We start from the raw sequence: 24,039 nt of genomic DNA, 5'->3' as shown, positions 1-24,039 counted from the left end.
ATATTCATTAAATTCATGCTAAATAAACTCATTATATGGGGAATATAAACGCAGATTTTTTTTAATGAAGTGAGATGGCTAATAAACATTTATCCAGAAGCTGCAGCAACAGAGACGTTTGAACAGAGTGAAAAGCTAAGAAAGATAGTTTAATGGACATGTTTGAGGTTGCTATACTGATGCAGCTTCTGCGAGTATTTTAACCTCCTCACTGCTGACTTTCTCTCATGCTTGTTTGACCAGTTGCAGACATTGTTAAAGATGTTTCTTTTGTGCAAGCATGTTAACCACTTCCTAAAGTTAGCATTTTGTTTTGGTCATATTATTTATAACTTAAAAAAGAAAGGTTTTCAAAATGATCCTCTGTTAAAAATAAAAATAAATGATAAAACAATGCTTTTTGAAGCTTTAAATGAACTAACTTCCTCTTGACTCCAGGTAAAGAAGGCACCTCAGAAACAGAAATGATTATGATTCACAATCAAGTGTATACAATCAAAATACAGCTTGATGTTTTATTTTGGACTGACACATATACACCCATATGAATAACTCCCAAATGCCAGAAGCCTTAATTTTTCTTTTTGTCGAGTCCACACCTATAGATGAACTTTTAAATGTCTGATCAGAGTTTTAAATTTTGTTTTCGAATTTTACATCAGACCTGATGAAAACATGGTTGTGTTATGAATAGAGATGCAACTGTTCAATCAATTCACCAATACAACTGTGCAACCACACAATCCCCAATAGTTTGAAAGAAAAAATCTGGACTTACCTGCAGTGAATTGAAGCATTAAGAGGGAAATATATAAACAAATCTTCATGTTTCTTACTGATCCTCCACACAAACAGTTTATGTGCAAGTGTGAATGTTTATATGATCTTTTCAGGAACTCAGAAATCTTATGTCATTTCCCTTCTTTCTATGCTCTTCTTCCTGGATCTTTCAAACACTCTGTTAAGTGTAATAGTTTACCATCATTATCGTGGCATATAGTGGCATCATAGTATACTGAGAATGTCTTTTGTAAACTGTGTGTACAGGAACAGTGTGATATTACTGTTAGCACCAGTGGTTGAGTCTAAAGTGACACTGTACATGTACTTTAACATTAAACATTTGAATAAGTTTATTATAAATACACTTTATTATTTTATCTACTCATGGCTTCTTATACAAAGCAGGTTGTGTTCTAGCTGTTTATTGTGTGTTCTCTTCACATACTATTTGTAGCATCTTCTTGAATTTAACCCCAATTATTTATTTTACTAATGTAAATTCTGTTACGTTTAAAGGGCATTTCCCCAATTTAATAATAATTTAACAAAAAACAAAGGATAAAAAAGGTTTTAATATGTCCATGCACTTTACAGTGATTTTTAATTGACAAATGTCACAGATCTATTAATATTGAACATGGTCATCTCTAAACACATAATATTATTGTGTAGGGTAAAAACTACTGTAGGTTAGCTTAGCTAAAATTGTAAGCTTTAATGAATAAAAACTAAATATACTGTAGATGATGAGTTTAAGTAATTTCACATCAATGCTTGTTTCCGTGAGATCCATGAACCCGGCCGGCGTGAGACTCTGTGCGACTGCAGATCCCAATCAAAAGAATAACTGTGAATAATAAATATTAATGTTATATTATATTACATTAAAATTGGAGTCCGATCGATCTTAACCACAGAGTCATATAAATTGAACTAAATTGTAACAGTTCTTAAATAACTTCATGTAGAAATCGCTGAGAAGAAGCAGAACACGAGATCCCTTCAACCACACCATTGGATTCCGTCGTTGGGCCAGTGGGTGGTCTTTTAAACCTGCAGTGAAGGAGAAGATACAAATAAATCTTCATGACTGTTTCTTAGTGATGCTCCACACAATCACAAACACTGCATGAGCAAGTGTGAAATGTTTTCATGTGAAGTGTGAAGTGTGACGGCCTCAGGAACATACTCATCTTAAATCATTTCCATTTTTAAATATATGCTTCCTGGATGAAGTATAAAACAGGGGGGGTTATTGTTTTTATATACAGCTCAAGACCATTTCCATCACTTTACATCAGATTATTTTAATTCTTTATGTTATCTTTCTCATCTCACTACATATTTACACGTTTTGTTTGGCTAGTCCCAAACAAATCTAGAACAAATTAGAACTTTTGTGCATTTCTGAACAACACACAGCTATTTCGCTACTAAATAACAATTGCAATGCATGTTTCTGTAACTAGTTTTTTTAAGTTATATGGATTTCATAGATACATTTAAGGAGAGCTGTTTTGGTCTTGACTCGGTCGGCCTGCCTTGGTCTTGTTTTGGCCTTGGCCCCTCAAAGTCTTGGTCTCGGTATAGGTGGTCCCGTCTACAACTCTAGTTACAACCCTGATTGATATTGAACACAGTTATCTCTAAACCTTACGGATAGCTTTGACAATGACGGGGGTCAACATTTTTACAACATAGTTAGACACAATATAATTCAGCTATTTTGATGCATGTATGTGCTTGCCAGGAGAGGTGCATTTCTGCCAACTTTGATATCACTGTCCTCCAGGTTGTCTTTGGTCTTCCTTGTCTTCTCTTATGGAGCATTTGCACAGCGGGAACTTTCCCCCAGAACTCAAACAAAACAAATTTCCGGGTAAAAATCCCCCCTCCCAGAAAGTCCCTGCTCGTGAGGTAGTACTTTTCCGGAAGATTCGGGGGTGGGCCTCGAATATGCCGATTGGTTGAGTTCACAATTTCATTGGACGAAATCCAACGGGAATTGGAAAACGATGACTCGCAATGTAAAAATAAACTTAAAAATATTGAGTCGGTTGTACAAGATGGGCATTGTCACACAAAAAAAGTATGAGTGTCCATTTCTTTATGTGATGTAATCGTTGTTCCACATTACCACCCCCTCCTGGACTGGGAGGAGCCGTCATGCAGTCCTACGTCATGGGATTGATTTGAATAATCTTCACGGTACTTTAGACAGCTATGGAAATGCAAACAGCAACAGGTCTGGGGAGAAAAATGTTCCTGGGAAAGAAGTTCCTTGGACAAATTGCTGTCTGCTGTGGTTCTGCGCATGATACATTCAACGGCAACAAGAAATCGGATACAACCCTGTCTTACACCAGACTCCACTGGGAAACACCTTTTTGAGGCTTTGATGGCATGCCTTTCTACATCTTCCATTGATGGATTGATGTCCAGGACAACTTCTACTGGTGGTGGATTTCCAGGATCATCAGGTTTCGGTCTATTGAGTGATTCATAGAAATGTTGTTGTTCCCAACATGTTCTGTTTCAAGGTTGTTTCCATCTTTGTCCTTTACAGGGACTAACTGAGTAGTCTTTTTGCCACAGAACTGATTGGCGATCTTAAACACTGTGCTGATGTCCCCTCTAGCAGCAACAGTTTCTTCTATCCCTTCTGGCGGTTTTCTTTCTCATCTCGTTCTTTGGCTTTGTATGCCTTCCATGTGAGTTTGTGGATGTTCTTGTGTGGAAAGTCGGTGTCTCCTATCACGCAACCATTATCCAAGCAAAATTCAACAAATCGCAGAATCGTTCCATGTCGGATCTTAAATTTAGCAAGGTACAGTCCAAGAAGCAGGGTGCATAAAGTTTAGTAGATTATTCCTTAAAGTTAAAAACATTAAGCAATTGTTAAATGTGATCATGAAGAAGCTGAGGAAAACTGAGATGTCTAAGCAGGTTAAGAAACTAAGAAAGCTCTCAATTTATTTAACTGGTTATGTGAGCGCTGTGAACTGTTATTAAAGTGATTACTCTGATGGTTCTGAGATGCAAAGATGCTTCTGTTCAATCAAATCATCATTAAACTACCATTACAGCTGCCATTAATGTTAATAAAAGAAAATCTTGTTTGTCTCTTTACTTACCATTTACTCTGTAGTCAATATCCCATATATGGGCTGAAATATATCTCACTTAACTTGTAACCATCTGTTTATAGTGTGGAATTTGATTATTTTATACTTAATAGTTAAATCTGCAATTTGTGACATCCTTGGATATCAGAGTTTATTATTAGTGCTTTATTCGATTTTTTAGTGGACTAAATGTAACTGATCGCTTTCCATGTGAGGAAATTACTGTGAGTTTGTCTCAGATTTTCAACATAGACAAAATTGTAATAAAATCAATTGACCACACGAGGGCAGTAGCTCGTTAGCTCTCTGCTCATGTTGTGGCCAGTGGACAAAATTGAAAATAATAATTGTTGTTTTGACGCATTCATGATTTAACAAATTAATATTCTAAATCTTAAAGTAAAATGTTTTAGTTGGATGATGAAAGCAAAACAAATAATTCTTAAATTATGAATTCTGCTACATAAACCAGTGTTGCTACATTTTGCACAAAGACAGACATTCAATTTCAGGAATTTGTTCAACTATAATGTGCAATTTATTAACATGAGACATAAATATCTAGAAGTGCAAATATTTCACATGCTAACATTCTCTGACTCATGTATACACTGTGAAAATATGTAATGCTGCAAGTTTGTTTATTTTACATTTGTTTATTGTGAATTACCTCAATGTGGTCTTACTGCATGTGAAATTGATGGCAAAACAAAACAATGTTTTTAGAATGGAGTGGGTCAGATTAGAGCAGTCATGGTTCTAACAAATGAGTTGTTTTTTTAAATAGTCCAACTTAAAAGAAAATGAGACTTAAGACTGGGTTTTAAAGCAATTTGGTTTATTTTGCTTCTGAACAAAGAGGTGATTGAATAAAAATTACGCTGTTATTCCCAAAAAAAAAACAGAACAGTAACTAGATTTACATTTTGTTTTAATTGACACATTTTGAAACAACTGAAATAAAATGTTCCGTGTAAACACATCAAGTGATGAATTCATTTTTGGAGTCATTTTATGGTAAATCCTTATCCAACATTTCTGTAAATTGTGTGACATAGGAAGAAAGTTCAAAGAGAGGAAATGACACACAACTCTTCCCCAAGCATGTTTTGTTCTCTCACCATTGGTACATTCACATAGTTGTCCAGCATTAAAAGGTGCCTGAATGGTTCTATTGTAATTTTAAGTCTAAAAAGCATAATGACTTTATTTATCCTGTCTCAGGTACTGAGGTGTGTTTTTTTCTTGTATTTTCAGGAAGCCTGGTGCAGTGGACTGAGTGTGTGGACTGATGGACAGTTTTGGTTTTGGAAGACAGTGAGGTTGTCATCTCAGGCAAAACATAGCCAACATATGTTGTGATTTTTCACCTCTTGCTGAAAGGAAGACACATAACCAAACATACATTCATCTGTTCATTATGATGGTAAACAAAACCCCCTCTTCTCTCCTTTTTTCTTGCTTACATTGTGTCAAAAACGAACGCATACACGCACGCACGCACGCTTGCACACACACGCACACACACACGGTCATTTTATAAATTCAAAAGGCAACCTTTTTTCTTTGTTGAGTGATTTAGACATTCTTCAGTGACAGGCATGTAGATGTGGTCATTGTCTTCTTTTGCCATACCGAACAATCGAACACGTACAAACACAATCTGTACAGTCTTTGCACAGTTATGTCATAGAAACAGAATCTTAATTTGGAACTGTAGTTCGGTAAAGTTCATCTTGTTTTAAAAGATTGCAGGATTAAAGAGACAGTGTGTTGTTTACTGTGGAAGTATATAACAGATTTTGGTTTTAATGAGCTGTTTTGTGTTCGAAGAATGATACTGTTGTCTAGAATTGCATTAGACATCTAATCATATTTTATGCATGAGGACAAGTGGAGTTCATCACATTATCTATGGACATCTTAAACTGACAGTTATCCCTAAAAATTAAAATTCTGTCATTTTTTACCCACCATCTTTTTTTCTTCCGCAGAAGAAGATTATTTGAAGAAAGTTTGTAACCGAACAGCACTGGACCCCATTCAAAATAGCTTATTTTGTGTTTTGCAGAAAAAAGAAAGTCGTACAGGTTTAATATGACAAAGGGGTGAGTAAATGATAACATCATTATGTTTAATTTGATAATTTTTATAAAAAAAATGATCAAATACCTATACACTTTTCTATATTTTTCTATATTGAAAAGTGTGCTTGTGATACTGTGTGTTTCTTTGAAATTATTTTCATTTGATTGTTTGTTGTCTACAGAGATTACTTGTGATGGTTTGATAATGATTTGTTTGAATATTAAAACAGCACATTTTAAGTAAAAGTCTAAATTAAATGTGTTTTTTTATTTTGACCGTATCTTACCTTATGTTTGTCCTGGTGTTGATAAACCATTCAGGTCATGGATTAGTAGTTAAGGAGTACATTTACTTGGAAATTAGTAAAGGAGATATTTTATATTCTACTTTTTCCTGGTGTCTGTGTTTCCACACTCCCGTGTGTCTTACCCCCCACTAGGCTGTCTGGGGGAATTCATATCATGCTTGAGGAAACTTTGCTAGACTTTTCAACAAAGGTCACAAACTAAGAAAAAACACATAAAGCTCAGAGTGCAAAAAAGGTCATTTACGATTATCATTTTTTTTCTGTAAAAGTAAGCAGCTTTGAGATTTTAAGACTACAAACTGATCATTATGAAAAGAGTTTATATCTTGGCTATTATTTTTGTACAAGTTTAGAAATGCACACATACACTTTCCTTCTATCTCTCGTCTTCTCATGTTAAGTTCCATGTGCATGCGTGTTGTGTGACTGACATTTGTTCATACACATGCATATCTGTCACTGTGAGCTGAGCTGCACTGCCTGCTGGGTAGCATGTGGCAAACATAGCGACTGAACATCATTAAATTGAAGCCATGCTGTACTTTGTCTGATGTTGCTAAGTGATTTTTAAAAAATATCAATACTGTCTAAGTCAATATGGAAACATTTGAGGTATTTAACAACTGGTTGTACAGTTTTCATCAAAGACTGTTGTGCCTGTGGGTGTTTTTTTTATTGCAGTAATAAAAAAATATTTTTTTAATTTTAAGCTATTAAGATAATAACGTTATGATCATACAGACCATAATAGAAAATATTTCAATAAAAAGTTTATTATGTTTAAAATAATTTATTCTATAATTGATTTATTGACTAATTGAATTGTGTTTTGTTTGCCAGTAAACATAACTCTCACAGAAATTCTGCATTTCAGTCCACACAATGTAGGCAAAACCTGACATATACACACATAAACTTGCTACTGTATGTCCAAGTCTATCACTCTGGTTTAATGCAAAGTCACATTAGATTTACTTAAGGTGCTAAATGACCTTTTGGATCAGACTCTGGATCTGTCCGTACCATAACATCCCATCAGCTTCATTCATGTCTATGCGATGGCTCACATTGTGAATTCTTTGCTAAATGAAAAAATATTTTCATAATCCATTTTAATGTTAAGCTTGGTGTGGTGATCCTCTGATGTTGAGAACATTCAAGCTAAAATTTTAAGAGCTGACCTGAGGAGAGGAACAGAAAAATTGTGTGAATTGGAAAGTTTAGTCTTCACAAAAAATGAGCTCAATATAGAAATGACATGCAGTTTCCTTGTTTCTCATGGTAATGTATTGCGTTGTCATTTATATAACACCCTTATAGCAAAAAACGAAGCATTGCAAAAAGAGAGAAATATAGTGAATTCATGCACTTATAGTCAAATACAGCAGATTTTCAGGGTTAATGAGCTTCAAAACAAACTATCTTTAGATTCTCTTTTCTTAGTGTCTCAGTGTTTTTTTTCCTTTAAAAAACTTTTTAACAAGTTTTACAAATAATGAACATAACTTTCAGGGAACTGTCATGAGATGAAACAATTTCAGTAGCTTCAGTAACCCAGACCGACTACTGAAATTGCATTGTGTGTTTCAAAGTGTCCCCAAACCAACACATGTGTGTGTGTTCAGTGTTGGATATGCTGGACTGTTTCTCCCTGATCTCATACAATTTCTTTATACTTTTATATCTCCGCTGGCCCAGCAGGTTGCTTAGGAACCCCATCAGATTAATGACCAGCCTTATTGAGTCACCCTCCCAATTTCCTGTAGTGGCGTCCCTCCTGGTAGATGTTCCCCCGGAGCGTAGCGACGAGGAGAGGGATGGGTGCGACTAAAAGTGTAAAGAAAGGGCCAATGAGACAGATGGAAAAAGGAAACAAACAGACAAAAAGAACATAAGAGAGCGACAGCAATGGCGACACAAAATATATTTTCTGTGCAAACACAATATTTTCTCTTTGTTATTGGCTGATAAAATCTCAATAAGAATACTCAATATCATTATGAGCTTCTCAGATGATTATCTTTCTCAATATAATTGTGTAGGCCTATTAACAGGAACGTATTGGTAAATTGGTTAGGTTAAATTGGGAATTAAACAACTGAAGTGCACGTATAGAAAATGATTCAGATGTATCTGGTTTACAGTGTGAAGCACTGGACAAAATTGATCTTGATGGCTGGATTGGACACTCATGATCTCACAGATTGTGTGATTTAGCTCAGTTATATATCTGCCTTAGGAAGGAATGTGAGAGAGTCAGTGAAGGTTCAGCAATGGTTTTTGTTGTGTATTTACGAAACGCAAATTGACTTTTTTGTCATCTCTTCACTCTCCGGTGTTACGTGGTTGTTACGCAACTGCTGTAGAAGGGTGTCCAGCGTTACAAGACGAAATAAAGACGGCAATCCTCTGATGTAGCCCCCGTCTCTTCCTTGCTATTTTTTTTTAATAGTAAAAAATACATAACAGTTTTGCATCAAAAACAGACTTTCATGCTACTTTCATGCTATAAAGTCATATTAGTTTTAAAAAACACATAAAATGAACCATATCAATTAAAAAAATTCCTAATGATTTTAGATTTTGTTTTACATCATTTGTGGAAATAATGCAAATGAATGAAGTGTGTTCAGACCAAACGCGAATGGCGCGTCAAGCGCGAGTGATTTACATGTTAAGTCAATGCAAAGACGCGATAGACCTACTTGCGGCGCGAATCGCGCGAATGAGGCGGCGCGAATGACGCGAATTGCGCGAATGAGGCGGCGCGAATGAAGCGAATTGCGCGAATGACGCGAATTGCGCGGATGACGCGAATCGCGCGAATTGAGCGTTCGCGTGATTCGCGCGATACGCGCGTTTCGCGCGATTCGCTCGAGTTGAAAAATCTGAACTTTGGCGAAAATTCGCGCCGCGTTAACCAATCAGTAGCTTGCTCTAGCAGTCAGGTGATTATGATGTTGCGAGGGGACGCAGAAATCTCAACAACAATGGAGGACAAAATCACCGTTGCTTTATGTGGATACCTGGAGCTGTACGATACATCTTACTTTTATCGAAACTGAAATAAAAAGGATTTTGCTTGGAAGAAAGTGAGTGAGGTCGGACAATCTGGCAAGTTGTCAAAAACGATCTTTACAAAATTTAAGCAATTTATCTATAAGGGAATGGAGCCGGCTGGCAGAAGCCCCTCCCATGACGCGAATTCACGTCTGCATTGAAGTGAGTTTGACGCGCGAATGAAGCGAATTTGACGCGCGAATGAAGCGAGTAAACTAAAATGTTCAAGCGTCCAAGTACACGCGAATAGCGCGATTTATTCGCGCAATTCGCGTTCGGTCTGAACACAACATAACAGTCTCTAAAGGAGCAGTCTGAAGAGCAGTGTGTCCATTTAGGGCTACTTTAGAAACAAAATTGTGAATTTAATGTAAGGGGACCTGTGGTGTATATAGAAACAAGGATCATAAAAACGTAACGCTTCATTGTGTAAGGGTTTTACACACCTCTGAAGACATAGTTATGTATATTACATTGCATTTCTTTCAATGCATCCTACTAAATATTACACACAGGACCTTTAAAGGAAAGTTCACGCTAAACTGAACATTATTGTATGACTTACTAACCCTCATTTTTTAAACCCCTGTAACTTTTTTTCTGTGAAACACGAAACATGATTATTTTGAAGAATGTTCATGGTCTCAGGGTAAATGGGGACTAAAGCTGTTAAGCTCCAAAAACTCATTTTGTGTTCCACAGGTAAAAAAAATCATATGAGTTCTGAAAGACAAAGAACACTATTTTCATTGTCATGTTCCTGTAACAAAGTAGCCTTTTATTTTATATTTAAATGGCTTTTTTCCAATATATCAGATGTCCTTTGGCTTGGTAGTGAGAGGTCATCTCTTTGATTTGCGCACATCGTGATGTTGTCTACAGGCTGCATGTCAAGGGTACATCATTTATGTTTGTATATGTAAACCCGCCCCTCTCTAAATCTCCCTCACATACATCATACAATAAAGAACACTTTACACATGTTGGTGTAAATGGAGCTTTATTCACTCATGCTTCTTCACACACACATTCAAATTCGTGCGCACACGATCAAATAGAAACAGCAAATAGAGTTTATGTAATTGAATTTCACATGTCAGCAGTTTCTCTCTCTCTCTTTCTCTCTCCCTGCTCCACTCTGTAACCAGAGGTTGTACGGCACTGATAAAGATCTGCAACAGATATTCACAACATGGCTTTTCAATCAGTATGATACGGATTACAATAGCAGTTAGCAACATGATTAGTCCTAACCCATCCACCCAGAAAGATTAAACATGAATTTAATCATCAAAGCAACTAAATACTTTTAAAATGTGGCGCATTGGTTCATTGCTAATCTCATTGAGAGGTGCATGTGTGTATTTGTGTGTCTGCGGGTTGTATTACAGTAAGGTTCCTTTCAGTTGCTATATCGCAGTGATTTATTAAGTCTGCAGAGAGACTGGGAAGTGTTGCACATTGTCAAACAGCTTCATTAAATCAGTTGCATTCACAAGTAGCTGTGTTGCTACAAGAGTGCTGTTAGCTATGAATGAATGTGTTATGGCTCCAATAACTAGAGACTTACATTTGAATACAGTCCCTTCAGGATGTCTTAACGGATTTACAGAAAGGTCATTGTAGCTGGACGTGGAAATGCAATATCTCATTTGTATGATGAGATGATGTTTACGTGTTTGCGTCTGTTTGTCAGTATTTGTTTTTCTGGACTGAGACATGCTGAGTGACTAAGCGTAATGATTTTAGGTCCCTGTGGTGAATGGTCTGTCCTGCCAATGTGTGATAAGTAAGCCAGATCCCCAGATGCACACTCACTCTTGTACTCTCACTCTCTCTTCCTCTCTCCGAGGGGATCTTCTGAAGAGATGCTAAGCGCTTCCTGTAAGCTCCTCGGATGCTGGCTAGCTTAAACAGGCCCTGAAAGAAAACCCAAGGGACAAACACATTCATACACACTCGGTGTATGTTTTTGGTTCACCTTACTTTGCTTTCGTCAGTTTTTTTAAGGGGAGCCAGAGGCAGTGCAGTTGTTGGGATACCAGATGAAATAAACTAAAAGCTCTTGAGGTTCTTTCAATGAATTGCAGTGTGGCGCAGTGTATCTGCGTGAGTCTCTGTTTGAGAGCACACTTTTAAATACAAATTAAGCAAAACAGGGAAACATGATGCTGTTAGTTTGGCCCCCACAGTGAATTTTTTAAAAAGAACACACCATGGCCTCCTAGGGGATCCGGGTTCCCAGAGTGCTTTCTATTATGTGCAACACCAGATGGTGCAGAATGCAGAAACATCAAATGAAACCTTTCATGATTATTCTAACCGACAGAAAACCATTTATGTGAAGACAGTAAGCTAATAGAGAATAATAAGGGTTTATATACACACCATTTTTATAGTATATTCTTCTATTTGCAGGCAGTACAAAATCCATGATGATCATTCAGAACAATGCTTTTCATCTAACACTATCATTGTCATGCAGTGGATTGCCCGTTTTTCTCTCACACATCTCGGCCACTCAGGGATAATGCATTCATTTAGTCCTTGCACCTTCAGACCCTGTAATCACATCTGCATCGGTTTGTTGGAGACCGGGGTCTCATTCCTCGTGCTGATTGGCTTTCTCACCTCCGTGCGCTTTTCCTCCTCACCGTCTTGTTGGACTGTGATGTTGTGCGATAAATGGCTTTTACATGAATCTGCTTTGTACGAAATGTTGTTGTTTCCATTGAAGCACACATGACATTTGCATAAATTATGCTGAGATAACCCAGATCATAATTGTTCGTTCCAGTCCTTATAGCGACAGCTCCCCCAAAAATTTTACTTCTGTCAGGATTTACGCACTCACAGGTTTTTTCAAACCTGTGCAATATTTTTTTCTGTAATACAAAGCTAAAGATATTTGGAAGAATGTTAGAAATGTTCAGTTCTGGGACATCATCCACTAGCATAGTAGAAAAATATTGTCTATTTTTTAGGCAAATATTGTCTATTTTTTAGGAAAATATTGTCTATTTTTTAGGAAAATATTGTTTATTTTTAGGAAAATATTGTTTATTTTTTAGGAAAATATTGTTTATTTTTAGGAAAATATTGTCTTTTTTAGGAAAATATTGTCTTTTTTTAGGAAAATATTGTCTTTTTTTAGGAAAATATTGTTTATTTTTAGGAAAATATTGTCTATTTTTGTTATGTTGAACACAAAATTAGATTTTTAGAGGATTAAGGACTTTAAGCACTTTGACTACCATTGTCATTTTTCCTATTACGGAAGTCAATATAGTATAAGAAATGTTTGTATACAAGCATTCTTCCAAAATATCTTTTCTGTGTTCAACCGAACAAAGAAATTTATACAGATTTGGAGGTCCATTTAGGTTTAGATATGAATACATTTGGTACCAAGATGTGTCTTTGAAATACTAATATGAACTCTTTGGTACCAATTTGTACCCATTATGCCATCCCAGGAACAGCCTGGCTGATTTTTTTGCCATTTTTTTATAGTGTTGCCTAATACTATTCTCTACCAGAACAGATAAAGCAACTTTTATATATCTCACTGATTTTAAAGGTTTAGACTAAAATCTTGACATTTTTGACGCAACTTTACGCATAAAGCTTTCAGTGTTTCTGTTGTCTGTATCCGCTTTACGTGCTCTTAAGTCTCATTTGTAATTCAGAGTTTGAGATGTATACATGCATCATTATGAAAGCTGTCCTTCAATGGAGCCAAGCCCACACTTTGTTTTCTGTCTGTGTACATGTGTGTAAGGCATTTTACACATAATTGAATGGAGCTCAGCTCTGGCGTTTCACACTTCAAAGAGCTTCCAGTTTGGCTGTCACAGACCTGACAGCTGCCAGATGAAACGTATTTGGAGCATACACACACACACACACACACACACACACACGCACACGCACACACAGACACACACACAGACACAGACAGACACAGACACAGACACAGACACAGACACAGACATACAGACAAACAGACAGACAGAACATATTCTGTGCTTCTAAGAAAATCTCTAAAAAGGCAGACAAAGGATAGGCAGTTAAGCATAAACAACTGAGGTACTCACAGGTTTAATCCACAGAGGTCTTCACCACACGCACAGACGATACATGACCTTAAACCCTTGCTCTGCTGTTCTTTTTTTTGTCAGTGTGCATGAGGACACAACTTTGTTGCATTGGAAAATATTTTAAATACTCTCTGTTCTCTGGCCTATTGATATCTTAACAACAAGTCACTTGAACTAAAGGTCCTCTTTAAAAAATGTTAACCATATGTCCCAGTCCAAGTTTAGAGTACAGTAGCTAAAACAGGAAGCTTTTTCCATTCTTAGAAATTTAACAAACATAATTAACTTAATTTAAATAGCATTTTTACAAAAAATTTAACCTAGGAACAAATTTGTGCACCAAGCATTGTTAAATAGACTTGCACTCACAGTCACGAACTGGGTTTGGGCCGGTTCGGGCTCGGAGCCCTCTCCCTGGACACCACGCCATATACGCATAACCTTCATACCCCTGCTCTATCGTTACCTCACTCATTTTTATTATCTGCATAGGCCAACTCATGGAGGAGTTGCATGAATGACTGTTGACATAAATCTATTCTGATGTAGCATAAAAGGCATGAAAGCTCATTTGTGGTGAAATGAAAAAAAGCCAGCCATTATGTTCTTCTGTCTCACGCGAAGTGGCACTTCAGCTGATGTTGTAGCCCAAACTCAATGGTTTACACAGGACAGTTTAATTATATCCCTGACTTGTGCTGTGCTAAAACCTTTATCTTCGGTTGCGTGAAAGGACCAGACTGAGAAAGGCCCTATGTGATGGATGGACACTGTTACATCACTTTCCACAACAACATATCCACAACATTCACAAAAACAACATGCGTCATTGTGTGGGCACTTTTATGAGAAGAAAAAAGATGATGTCTTTGTTTGCCATTTCAGAGTATACAGTATTTGCCTTTACATGTATAAAACACTTTATAACATTTAAAGCTAGACAATTTAAAGTTTGTCTTTTAGAAAAGTGCAGATTGATGTAAATACGAGTAGATTACATCCCTCTTGTTCTATTTCATTTGTCAGTTTCAGTTGATGTTGATGAAACAAAGATAGGCACTCATATATGCTGTTATATTTTTAGTATCAAAGGCAAAAATTGTCACACGTAGTGGAACACAAAAAACAATACATCAAAAACTTCCTGTACAAAACAAATCTGTTTACATTTCTTTGTTCTGATGAATACAGAGAATGCTTGTAAGAAACAGTTCTCGGCCACCATTGACTTCCATAGGAAAAATGACAATGGGGGTCAAAAGTGCTTTCCTACATTCTTCAAAATACCTTCTTTTGTGTTCAATAGAACAAATTTTTATAAATTTATAAAGCAACTATCCTACTATGGTAGTCAATGGTGGTCAAGAACTGGTTACACACATTCTTCCTAATATTTCTCTGTGTGCACAAGAACCGAAGAAATGTATAGATTTGTAAAAACTTGAGGGTTAGTTAGTGATGACAGAATTTACATTTTTGGGTGAACTATTACTTTCAAGCCCATTTAGTCAGAAAATCACAATAAATCTTTCAATGCTCTCACCCTCTCTCTCTCTCTCTCTCTCTCTCTCTCCCTTCATCTTGTTGTGTGTCTGTAGTGAACAAGGATCCGTGAGGTCACCATGTGCATTCGGAGATGGGAATTTTTTTCTGCTTTGAAGTAAACACATACACATGCACGTACACACGCACACACACACACACGCGCACACACACACACGCACACAAATACTCACACTTCGTGTTGCAGACACACTTGAAATGCCAGAATGCTAATGCTAACATTTACTGTGGTGCTGTGGGGCTGAGCTGTTCAAACATATGAGGTCAAGAAGATTAAACATGCACTGTGCATCTGACATGGTGTATGTGTGTCTGTGTGTCCTGCCCATCGCACAACACAATTATCTTAATCAGTATTTTCGTTTGAAAGGTTTCCAGTAATAATATACATTTGATTAAAATAAAAAGAGTCAAAATATACTGGTATAAACATAATTTTTGATTTCTAGTTCTGTAATTCGAAGCCTGCATGACTTGAAATCCTGAGATTTATGAGTGGAGAAGGAAAAAATGAGTAAGTGTGTCAAATGAAGTGGGATTGCTAATTCCCTCACACCCTCTCAAATGTGTCAATCTCACCCATGCTGTCATATTTCACTGGCAAACACAGAAGGTAATTCCACTTCACGGCCACACTCTGGTATTTTATATGATTAAAGAACATGTGTTATATCACCAGACCAGTAACAGGTTTTTGCGTCTTCCTCCTGCAAGAGCTAATATCTTTTTCCACTTCCTCGATAGCGTCCTATCTTCACTCTCCTACATCTCTCTTACAAAAAGCAGGCCACTACGCCACTGATAAGGACTTCAGATCATTCTCAGTCCGTGTCACACAGGTCAGTAATAACTCTCACAGGATCTTACCTGTGCCTACACATGTCTCACACAGCAGCTTTCATCTCTACCCATCATTTCTTCCTCACTGTAATGTCATAAGGGAACACAGTGTTGGTGTGTAAAGCTTTTTCTTAGAGGAAAGATGCATGTTACGCAGGACAAAATACTGATACGTGTTTCTTTATTGCATTGAGTCTTTTAATGAATTGTAGCTCCATTTATATATGTACGAAGCACAAGAATTGTGTGTTGAGGCCATTGAGAGCCATGCGATATAACAGATATGAAAGGAAATGAAAACCAGTTCATTTGACTTGCAATCATTTTATCAGTATTTCTATTTCAGTCGGGGCTCAGTCAATACTGTGTCTAATCTCCTTCGGTAACAGCTGCTGGACAGTTGCAGAATAATACATTTACACATTTTCTCTCCCTTAAATGAAGATTCATAACCGGCAGATTTTTAATTGTCGTGGTGTCAGGGTTCGCGAAGCTTTTAAATGTCTGCCACTATGCACTTGCATCTACACTTCCGAACATATGCATTGTTTCTACTTCAACATCAATTCCAGTTTACTGATTTTTCTCTTTCTCCACCTAAACTCTGTTCCAGGTAACGCACCACTTGTCACCTTCGGTAATCCAGCGCCCTCTCTGCTATCAGGACTCCTGCCTGTCCCACAGGGTGGCCGAGGGCATTCCTGACTGGAACGGTGTTAAACTGACCTTTAGCTGCCTCATTAAGGATGGTGTGATGCGTGTGGACAGATGGCCCTGCCGGAGGGCTTCGGATCCCCACACCAGTGTCTTTGTCACCCACTTTAAGCCCGTGTGGGCTCATATTTGCTGTGGAGATAAGGTGCATGGTTCAGGTTAGATTCGTAATGTCCCCTCGCCGTTCCTTTGCCGACGTTCTGGTTCTCTCGTACTCTCAGATGAGGGTCATCAGGCGGTGGTGTGCATGTGATAGCTTGCCTGTATCTTACGTTTTTCCTTCTCGCTTCTCACCTTGGTGAAGTGTGAATTGGACAGATAACCACAACACCTCTGCTTTCAGGAGGCCTTAAACACCTCCTAAAATAGCTTTCCACAGAGACAATCGAACAAATCGAACCAGAGTATGCCGGCCCACCTGAGAGAGGCATAATTCTGGGTTTTACCTTTTTTTGTGTCCTTTGTGACAGCTAAGTTTTATTTTTAAATAAGCTTTATTTTTCAAAACGGTTCCCATTTAAAGTTTTATAGTGTTGTCTGATCATCCATTTTCATGCATGGATTGTGGAAATATTGTATGTCTATTGAGTTTCATGGACTTTATAAGGAATACATTTTTAGATTTTAGCAGATGACGACAAACTTATTTTGGGGCAGGTATCCCTTAAATAACGTGGTCCTGTTCAAGGACACAATGGTCACATTGGTCACCCTAACCCTTTCTCATGGTGAGACTTGAACCGGTGTCCTTCAGGGTACCAGGCCCTACTAAACCACACCACTCCCATAAAGATGACTGTTAAACTGCAACTTTACCCCCTAACACACAGGACCCTCTTTTCCATGGAAATTAGCTGTGTTAATGCTTTTGACCGTGTCGGGCGTTGCACATTTGCTTCTCTTAATCAAAAGGAATATGTACATATATTATCATAATCAAAGCTGCATTGCTTCATTCACTCGGCCATTCCGTGCTGAATTATAACCGAGTTTCATTATGTTTAAACATGCTGCAGGGCTCTTAATGTGTCCAGACAGACACCCAATCATGACGGTGTCGATTTATGGAGCGGATTGAAATTACATCCTGTCGCTTCTTTGTGTGGAACAATTGCTTGGCTGATAAACTGTGTGGATCTGCGTGCACTTGCATGTGTGTCAGTTTACTCTCACCTAAAGTTGTTTAAACGGACACTCCTAAATACATAGTGTATCCCGCTCCCCTCAGCAGGATGAATTCATACTCTGATAAAATATAGCTTGTCACGTTTACTGAAACAAACAAATTAGCTGAATCGAGGGAGTGACCGTGTATGCTCTTGTTTGAGCAAAGGTCTCCTGATGCGTATATTCCAGTAATCATAGATGAATAACAGATGAAGCAAATATTGATATAAGTCAATGTGGTGAGTTACAGACCCAGGTATATAATTAAATCTCAAAGATTGCATTGCGTGATTTTTGTCAATTACAAAGACTTGTGCAGAGGTTTCTGGAAAGAGCCATGTGACTTGTTCTCATTGGAAATAACAATTTCAGAAATTCAATGCACTAATTTAAGATTTGCCATATTCATTTATGAATTCCAGTTTCTATGTTAGGTTAAAGCTGATGAATGTTTTTTATTGGATGGTACAATACGTTTTCATCATTTCTGCTGGGCAGAGACGAAAATACTTGTGTTTTTTATCCAAATTAACATGTTTTAAGCATTTTTACATTTATAGGTTCATGGAGGGGTTATCATCTTTGCTCTTTTACATTACTTTGAATTTGTTTATTTGCTTTGTCAGACATACGATGATGGTCAAACAACAAACCATTAAGTCTATAGACATATCCTCCTTAACTGATGCTGATACGCAGTATAAAACAGAAAATGGCATGTCCATTTGACAAGGGCATGTAAAATGGTTTCAAACAAGCTTTTATGAGATATTTTGAGCAATGATTGTGTGAGTTTGCTTGCTTTTAATCAACGGTGGTCTCCTTCTCAAGGTAATAACGTCACAAGACAATGTTATGAAGCAGTAATTTTGCACTGTCTATGTTGGTATAATAACACCTGCTCAATGTGTTTCTAGTCAGCAGAGTCGGACAAAGTTAGACGGAGATAGAGTGAACTCCAGACAGTTCTCTGCAGAGCTAGAATGGGCATCTGAATACCTGAAAGCAACTATGTTTTCTCTCTACAATAAACTTTGTTCATTTTCTTATAAAATCACTTCGTCTCCTGCCTGCTATTCTTCCCCTATGACATCCAAGTCTGTAGGATAGTTAGATCTATCAGTATTTGGCATGTGAACACTACGATATCATTTTGGATCAATTACAAGATAGCCTAGTAGAATCTATCAGATCGATCAGAGCCAAGAATTCCAATGAGGCGTCAGGATGAATTAAAAAATTGAACAAAATGAGCATTTTGAAACAACTATTTTCACAAAACCACAAGGCAGACGAGAGCACAGGAATTCTTTTATCCGGGGGGGTAGGAATATGAAATCGTGTGGAGAACATGGCCCATCTGTAAATCTTCAGGTGTTTGGCATCACGGAGGTACTTAAGGTTCTAGTGATCAGTTAGGATGAGGAACCCCTCTAACCAATGCCTCCACTCTTCCAGTGCGAGTTTCGCAGCCAATAACTCCTGATCTTTGATTTTATAATTTCTCTCCGCCGTGGTTAACTTGTGTGAGTAGAAGGTACATGGATGGAGAGTTGATGGATTCCCCTGCCACTGCGACAACACCAACGCTGTGGTTGATGATGTGCTGCATGTGCAGTTGATCAGAATTGAGTCTCCATGAGACTATAAACAAGATATTTGTGTCATTTATTCATGTCAAGCTCTGAAATATTTTATTGGGTAGAAATTTTGAATATTGAATATTGCTGAATACATCGGGGTTTTGGAGTAAAAAAAGAGAATCCCTGGACTATACCGTAAGTAAGCCTTCTCTAGAGTGATTCACACGAAAAGCATCTATGTTTGCGGTTAAAACATTGCTGTGTTTGTTCGAGCATTCACACACTGATATTGGCTCAACAGATAGTTTGGATCAGAGCTGTTTTTAGATCCAGTGACTGAAAGGCGAGTGTCTGGTAATGTTTTGATTAACCCCAACGCTAGTTTGTTTGTTGTTTTATCGTAGAACCCTTTAAGGAAGAGTTTTTGTAAAAATGAATGAAAAAAGTTTTTCAGTTATTTTCTGTTCCTCATTTACTCTCTTACATTGGTGATGCGTATTGCACAGAAATGACACACTTTAGCTTTCACCCCTGTGATTTTGCTCATTTGTCAGAAAAAAACACATACAACTTACAAGAATGGGCGCAATTTCCTGTTCAATAATACAACAGGCCCTGTGACTATTTAAACTGCTGTTGCTAAATTAACCAATTTCTATAATAGTATTTACTAAGCAATATTTCCATTGCATATTCATTAGAATCAAGTTTTTCTTTTAAGTCAACCCTTATAAATCGAATCAATTTCCCAATTTTATTTTAGCAAATCTTATATTTTCTATGGGACAAAACTTCATACGGCACACAAACATTCAATTTGGTTTTCATCCAGCCTTTTGGACTGAATGTTTGCATTGTCGTATTGCAAATCTGATTTGTCCAGTGTGCAGTGTCATTTGCTGTAGTAATGATGTAGTTTCACCATGACACTTTCTAAAATGGCAACACTGTTATTTCATCTTTTTCATTTGTTAACATTGTATTGCATGTGCTTTATGCTGTCAGATTAAAAACCTATTGATCTGAATTGGAAAAGACAAAAAAATCAGATTTTTACTCCCTGTCTGAACAAAGGAGACACCTTTGGATGCCACAGCATTCAAGCATCAAGTCTGCTTTTCTAACAACAGCTCTAGACATTTCTAGCCAGTGAAAACAACCAAATTAAGGCAGGTTAAATAAACTGCTTCATAATTTCATGCAGAATTTCAAATATTGTTAATATATCGATTTTTGATGAATAACAACCACTTGAAAATAAAGAGGGAAAGACATTTTCTGAGATTCTCCTAAGATCCATGTTAAGATGCTGCATTTTTTTATAGATCGATAGATATTTAATATTTTAATTTCACATTTCTGTCTGACTGTGATAATATGTGGCTTTATTGTATCAAGCAGATTCATTATTAAGTGAAGTGCAAGTGATGTTGTCGGGACATGAAGATGGCTGTTTAATAGCATGTGTGTGCTAGTTTTTGTGCTTCCCTGGAGAGTGAAAGACGGTTGATAGGATGGTAATGAACGAAGAGAGCAGAAGAACGTGAGAGTGATGCTGTGCTCATGACATGTATTACTGTGGATGAAACCCACATAGACACTCTCTCACCTCCAAAACCCTTGAGTTGTGTATTTACAAGCAATTTTAACCGGTCACGTCCCCCATGCAAATGTATTTCCTATAACAAATTAGGTGTGTAATCATGCCAGTGTTAAGACAGTGAAAACACACACACACACACAGTATTGCCTTTGACTGCCAGCTTGACACACATGCTATGCTATTTCTGAGGTAGGCTGAAACATCTACTTATCTCAGAAGGGTGTATGTGTGTACTTAATACTTGTATGTGTGTGAGAGAGAGAAGGATGTGATTAACAGCTGAAATACCACCTTGTGTAGACAGAGATCTGTTAGAAGCACAGGACAGTGTGCCAGCAGCAACGTGTGGAAGATCCAGTGCTCTTGTGGCCGTCTGTCCCTCATTGCATCACCACCAATGCTATTCAGTGATGATTTAACAGTACTGCTTAAGTCTATATTAAAGAAGAAAAAATATGCATAATTCACTTTTTGTTAAGTTGCTTGTTAAACTGCATGTAAAATCACACCAGAAGCTGCTTTTTTTAATCAAATCTAGGGCTTCTTTGTCCCTCTAGTTTGTGAATGATGCATCTTTAGGCACACTGTCACATCATTTATTGCAATGACTGCAATTCATTTATTTCCCTTCCAAAATTGGACTGTGGCTGTGGGCTCTTGTAGATATTTTGAATTATGGTTTGAAATTTGTCATTGTGACGTGAGGAAAAACACCCACCTGACTCAAAACCCACCTGTTCCAGTGTTATAAAATATATTCTGCCATGAGTCCAGTCAAAATGTTACATTTCGGTTTCCAAAAATAATGATTCTTTAAAATAAAGACATTTATGCATGGTCTTTGCATGCATCACTCCATTTCTTTCCCCCCTCCCCTCTCTCTCTCTCTCTCTCCCTCTCTCTGTCTCTCTCACCCACACATTCACATTTTAATTCAATCAGGTGCTAAATCTGCTTGTTTAATTCAGTATAATGAACTGTAATGAATTCATCCAACATTTTCTGGACAAAAAGCGCATTAAATTATTTTTTGTCTGTTGTGAATTAAAAATGAAACGTGGAATAGATAATAACCGAACTCCACAGATGAGTCTAGACTCGGTGAGAGTGACAGGAGTAGGAGGGAGATGGAATGTGGATGTTATTAGCATTCATTGTTTTTCTGAGGGATACTTATAAAGACTCAAATGAAATCTGACAAAGTGACGCCCACCGATGCTGTCTGACCCACGTTTACCATCTTTTGTCTTTCTTTCTTTGTACCTTATTTGAAGAATGAAGAGGCTTTAAGAACAAGGCTGTGTTAATGTAATCAAAAAGCATAAAAATATCTGTAATAATCAGTACAGTTTTATTAAGCATGGGTTTTTGTTAAACCCAATGATCCATGTTACAATCTTTTTTCCACACAAACAAGATATTCAGTGTCACAAAAGGTTGTGAAATAGTTTAAAAAAAAGAGCAGAATTTTGTTTCTAAAATTTTGAAAGCCTTCAAAACTTTTTGTTTATTTATGGTATAAATTAATAAAGCCCAGGTTTTTTGAACACCGCTGTACAATTCTTTCTTCTCTCAGTATTTTGGTTGTGGATTCATGCATGTGTTTAGCAAAGCAAAGGCAAGAACATGTCAAGTATTGTTTACTGAAGTGGTTCATCATTACAAAACACAGACATGCAGATAATCACTTCAGTCTGATTCCCTGTCATTAAACATCAAAACACAGGTGTGCTATTACGCCGCATGTGTGTATGTGTGTCTGTGTTTGTATGATAGTCATTGCCGTGGGTGGATACTGATTGAGCTCATTGTAAACTCTTGAGCAGGTGTGTTCATCCTTCCATCATCACACAAATAAATATTTATCATCAGGACTCAGTTCTCCGGCAATTTTCTCTGAGAATGACAGCAGAAGTATTACAATGACTGTGCTTGATAAAATCGTCTCCATGCATATTCGAGCGAAAGACACAATGAGGGGCTGAAGGGGTTACACTCGGTTAGCTCAATTTAAAGTAACGCCTATCTGAAATGATCTAATTAATAATCTTTTCCAGTTATTTCCCATTCCATTAGTCCAAAGGAAGTGCTGGTCTATATAAATGTTCCGATGCCTTTCCTGCCTTGACGTCTGAAATATTGAATGATGACTGAACCGAGGCAGCCTGCCATCGTAACAGACTGAATTCTAGTCCCCTGATGCATTATTTATCACAACACTCCCTTTTTATTTAAAAGATAGAAGTCTCCGTGATTTGAGGCAATTTATGTCTAGGCCCTTCTCGAATCAAAGATGGACTTCAATTGCAACAGAAGGTTTTAAAACATCAAGTAAACAACCATGAACAGGCAAGAAACAAAGAACAATGAGATTATTGATTGTGATCCCTGAATTTGTATGCTAGGTGATTTCTTCTGATTTCTTCATTTCATTTTGTTCTTCCTTTCTTGTGTAGATGCTCGTGCACTGAATTTGAATGCATTCTTGGGAAAATATCACAGAAATAAAGCCATTTTCAACAGTTGCCCTGGTCAGCCCCACAATTTCAGTTCTAAGATCTGTCTAGCCTCATTGCCGACAGGAAGGGAGATAAGGGCATGAAAAGAAAGAGGATTGGAGGGACAAACATAGAAGGAGAGAGAGGATTCATGGTGGATAAGAGGTGGTTTGAAAAGGGGAATTAAGGTTAAGAAATAAAGCAGGACTGGACAGAACAGAGTTGCCATGGTGTTTTGAAGAAGCCACTTAGCCTTTTTTTACACAATGGACAATGGAGGGAATCAGCTGTTTTCCGTTTTATGTGTTTGATTTCATGATCATGGCTGCATTTAAAATGTCCTCAAATGTATAGCAGGACATGTTTAAACTTTGTGTGACTCTCACTAATAATAATATATTGAAAGCTGATGCTGATAATCCTGTGACTTGAATTCTCAGTATAAAATGATATATGAAGAAATATGTTTGTGTATTTTGTAGATCATGCAGTGTGTCACGGAGACACTAGACTCTCTCACATGCCACTCTCGCACCCAGTTTGGATCACCTGCACCTGCACTCAATCAGTGCCCTCATCAGCCTCACCATTAAAAGACACACACTCAG

At 37.3% G+C, this 24,039-nt stretch overlaps 1 long non-coding RNA gene across 1 annotated transcript; it reads left to right on the top strand.

Annotated features, from left to right (window-relative positions):
• Positions 1–2,729: 2,729 nt before the first annotated feature.
• Positions 2,730–6,014, top strand: LOC130426515 (uncharacterized). The gene is made up of 4 exons (XR_008907190.1): positions 2,730–3,263; positions 3,350–3,610; positions 5,166–5,334; positions 5,903–6,014. It is a non-coding gene; the product is annotated as an uncharacterized LOC130426515 (long non-coding RNA).
• The last annotated feature ends 18,025 nt before the right edge of the window (positions 6,015–24,039 follow it).

This window comes from Triplophysa dalaica, chromosome 7 (assembly GCF_015846415.1).
Source record: "Triplophysa dalaica isolate WHDGS20190420 chromosome 7, ASM1584641v1, whole genome shotgun sequence".
Classification (NCBI taxonomy): Eukaryota; Metazoa; Chordata; class Actinopteri; order Cypriniformes; family Nemacheilidae; genus Triplophysa; species Triplophysa dalaica.
Note: the sequence above shows the minus strand (reverse complement) of the source record. Positions and strands in the feature narration are given on the sequence as shown.